The sequence below is a fragment of the Mytilus edulis genome, chromosome 4 (assembly GCF_963676685.1).
Source record: "Mytilus edulis chromosome 4, xbMytEdul2.2, whole genome shotgun sequence".
NCBI lineage: Eukaryota > Metazoa > Mollusca > Bivalvia > Mytilida > Mytilidae > Mytilus > Mytilus edulis.
In genome coordinates, this window is record NC_092347.1 from 76,308,550 (window position 1) to 76,313,592 (window position 5,043).

A 5,043-nucleotide genomic window follows, 5' to 3' on the forward strand; every position below is an offset into this window, starting at 1 on the left:
AGTTAATTTGTTACGATGGATCTATCGATACTGAAAAAGGCATATGACAAAGTGCGGGTTTTTTTTTTTTTTTACAATTGACTATAAATATTTTAACCTTAGGCAGATTTTGAAAATTATAATGAATGCATAATTGGGAAGTATTTCTGATTTGATTAGACAGTGTATGTACATAGGATTCATTTAACTTTATTTGAATATCAAAAAATTGCATATGGGGCTCTAAATCATCCGAAAGATATGACTAAAAAGGGTGACCTGCAAATGAACAGAATGTTTCAAAAAGAAGTTATATAAAAGGGTTTACAAGATGAGCGAGTATTTCTGTTATCATATAAATCTTTTTTATAAATATTGTTATTGCATTGCAACTGTTTTTATTTCAGTGTAAATGATTTGAAAATAATGTGGGGGAAGACAGATTCGTTTTTGTTGTCTTGCTCGTTAATGTTTAATGATGAATGACAAAATACTTTTTTTTTATCAAAACGCCGACATAATGGTACTGTTATTTTGTGTTTTACCCCTCTTGATTTTTACTGAAAAATGAATCCCATATAAATTATTTATAATTTCTAAAATGAGACAATGTTGTTTTACTGATTTTCAAATCTCATAGATCCAATAAGAATCAAACCAAGATAACAAAAATAAAAGTGCACCCTCTAAAGTGTCTTGTCTACGTTACTGACAATGACTAATCTTAAAAGTTGAAAGACTTTAAAAATATATAGTTTTACTACAAGTTTTAAATAAAGGCAACAGTAGTATACCGCTGTTCAAAACTCATAAATCAATGGACAAAAACAAAATCGGGGTACCAAACTAAAACTGAGGGAAACGCATTAAATATAAGAGGAGAAAAACGACACAACATTTTCAAAGATCCATGCCTTGAGATCAAGGTTAAAAAAACCTGTCTGTCTAGTAAACGAGAAACAAACTCAACTTTGAAAACTTAACATTGACCAATGGGAAAAGGTCAGATGATACAAGCCAAACATACATGTGCTCCTCACAATCATTCTATGCACCAAATATATTTAGACTTTTGATAATAGTATCTAAGAAACAATCTTAATTCCAAAAAAACACTGATAATTGACCAATGAATGATGAAAATCAAAACCAGACAGACATATTCATCTTACCATCATTCCATACACCTAATATAGTTGGTATATTGCCAAGAGTATTTGAAACACAAGAAAGGGATCAAACCATGAAAACCTTATGTTGGCCAATGAACCATGAAAATGAAGTCAAGATGTAATGAAACCTTTTCGACTGACATGTTCACATAACAATTGTTCTCTTACACAAAATTTAGTTGACCTACTGCTTCAAGTATCTGAGATACTGACCTATTCACATAACCTTGATCATTGGTCCATGAGGTCGAAATCACTGGTGAACACTGTCAGGCGGTCATCTAGGCCTAGTAAGGAGCTCATGCGTGTACCAAATATGTAAATCATATTACTCATAACTGGGAAATTCACATAACTAAAAAAAACATTTTTCCACAGTTGATGGAACATGAAAATGAGGTCATGGCCAATTGAAATATGAAATTTTGAAAACTTCATAACATATAGCATTTATTCATCCATGTCGTCTACACTCTCAAATATAAAGCTTTATACAAATAATATGTTCCAGTGCTGCTGATGGATAGTAATCCCTGTATTTCTTCCTGCAACTTTTACATACATTCTCGAAAAAGTTTAGATGCATACTAGACAGTGGCGAAATACAATAGGGACATTCAAACTCACAAGTCGAAAATAAACTTACAAATATATCATAAAAAAATCACCCATGAAGATCATATGAAGGAATCCATCAAATCACCCTTACATACTTCGAGTTTTGATAAAGAAAAATTGGTTATGTAGTTTCATAGAAATGATCCATATACCTGCAATGAGGGCAAGCTAATCAACATCACTTGAGAAACAACTGTTGAAGGTCATCGAACAATAAATCGCAGTGTTTAAACATTTTGCCTAATTGTTTCAGACTTTTAAAAAAAAATGCCAACCAAAATGATTTACATCGATTGGAACCAAATAAGTACCTTTTCTGGAGAATTTTCAAACACATCCTAAATCTGGCAAAGTAGTTTCAGAAAAGGCAATGAAATGTCATTTTCCGAATTGTTTTCACCAATGACACTTTGTGTCCTGCAACTAGATACCCTAATAATGATTGTGACTAAGTTTGGTTAAATTTGGCCCTGTAGTTTCAGAGGAGAAGATTTTTGTAAAAGTTAACGACGACGGACAATAACAACGACAGACAACGAAGACGACGGACGCCAAGTGATGAGAAAAGCTCACTTAGGTGAGCTAAAACATTTGTGCCAAATACGGCTAAGGTAATCTTTCCCTGGGATAATAAATGAGATGTGGGAGAGTTCCTAAGGACAGATTTAAATAAATTCAGAAATGTATTCAAGTACACCAAATTTATGAAGTGCTACTCTTATTGAAAGTAATAATGAAATAACATTGGTCTATCATTTTACCTCTTCAGAAAAGAACTTCCCTCCAAACATTTATTAAATCAACTCCGACAAAAAAAATGGAGGTTATGTTTCTTAATCATGTTTAAAAGAAGACAAAATTGAAGGCTAGTATTTGTTTTATTTCTGTAATGCATTATGGCATCTTGCTGCATATTTCCATAAAACATATATATACATGTATATGTGAATTCAAATGTTTAAATTTACACTTGTTTAAATTTTCTATATACAAATAATTTTTGTATAAATAAATAAATAAAAATGTCAACAATAAAATATAATATCACTAAAATGAATTCAATGACTGAATGCATAAATTTGATTTAAAATACAAAAGAAAAAAAAAGTACATTTTTGAAAAAAGACTAACCAACTATAAAAACATCATTTCTTTCACATAGAATCAGAGCAAATATTGGTGAAACATGATTCAAAGTTTTATCTATGTTCAAAGATTATTCATCTAAAATAACCACAAGATGGGCCAAACTAAAATTATCAGGGGGGAAAGGAGGGATACAATAACAATAGAAAGGGACACTAAAAAGAAAAAGTTCAACCCTTTGAAGGAACTGAATTTGATTGAAATTAATTTCTTCTAGTTGTCTGCCCATAGACTGTTATTTGTATTCCCGCGCTTCATGGGATATAACCATTCAAAATGACAGGGCCGACTCGACTAGACGTGTTTCTCAGATAAATTTTTTTATCTTGCTTATGTGAATTTATTCGATGTTAAATGACATGTTCTAATTTCAGTAGTAATTATAAATTACTTGACTATATTATGTATTATAATGTGCAATTAAAATCAGCACATGTCATGTGGGTATTCAATTTGAACTTTGGTTGTTATTAGTCTTATGTGTATAGAGTTGAGAAGTCTATGGGCGTTAGTAATTGTAGAAGATTAACAGTGAGTACAAGACTTCTCATATTTAGTTCTATAAAGATGGCCTACTTCTTACATCTTATCAATGAATTGTATAGGAGACAAAAAGTAGGAAGGAAATATTTTAAATTTTATCCATCATTACTGTTGATTGCATTTGCTGAATCTGAAACTATGCAAACACACATTAGTGCATAATGGCAATTAAAAATTCTGAATATGATTTCAAACTCTTATTGGCCTTTTTAAAGAGTCTTGCTTGATCAGGCAAATATGAGTGTTGTTGGCATGACACCGGTTATGTTCTTCTCATATATGTTATGATGGTATGATACTAAACCCCTAACGGGAAGGATTGTGCCTGATGTTCATATGATGAAATCATAATCTTTCAGTCAGTTTAATTGAAGTCTGGAGCTGGCATGTCAGTTAACTGCTAGTAGTCTGTTGTTATTTATGTATTATTGTCATTTTGTTTATTTTCTTTGGTTACATCTTCTGACATCAGACTCGGACTTCTCTTGAACTGAATTTTAATGTGCGTATTGTTATGGGTTTACTTTTCTACATTGGTTAGAGGTATAGGGGGAGGGTTGAGATCTCACAAACATGTTTAACCCCGCCGCATTTTTGCGCCTGTCCCAAGTCAGGAGCCTCTGGCCTATGTTAGTCTTGTATTATTTTAATTTTAGTTTCTTGTGTACAATTTGGAAATTAGTATGGCGTTCATTATCACTGGACTAGTATATATTTGTTTAGGGGCCAGCTGAAGGACGCCACCGGGTGCGGGAATTTCTTGCTACATTGAAGACCTGTTGGTGACCCTCTGCTGTTGTTTTTTATTTGGTCGGGTTGTTGTCTCTTTGACACATTCCCCATTTCCATTCTAAATTTTATTCCACATCCTTATAAACTTTAAGGTTTAATTTCTCAGGTGAAGATTCCTAGGGTACTAGAAAATTTAAACAGACTGTCATGTTAAATATAAATGCTAAATGAACACGGACTAGAAGTGTAACAGGACGGATAAATATTAAGCAAGGAAAATATTAAATTGAGATACAAAATGTATATGAGTAATTTCCATGCAGAATTAACAATGAAATAGTATGTTAAATGAAATGAAAAATTCTCTCTGGCTTCTTGGCAAAATGATTTATCTACAATGAACAAAAGCTGAAAGGGTTATGATTTCTAAGTTTTACTGCTTTTCATATATGTGTTACCAGAATCAAATTTAATATTCTTTTGATTTTTTTTCCCCACTTTCCAAATGTATTTATCTTAATTCTATACACAAAATATTAAGATTTGGGATGAATTTTAAGGTAAAGAAGGGATTTGGTCCAGTTAAAAAAGATAAAAAAAATAAATATGTCAGAAGCTGTAAAACTGAATTATAGACCACCCTTAACATAGAATTATTCATATTTTGAATTAGATCTGGTAGTCTTTTCTAAATATTGATATAATTTGTCCCAAATGTAGTAGTACACTGTAAAAAATTTTGTTTATGCTTTCTTTTTTAATTCAAATTTATTGTTTAAAAGAAATGCCCTACGAAATTATTGTTTTTTATGGCCTTATTTGTAAACAATGACTTTAGATATCACAAGGTGAG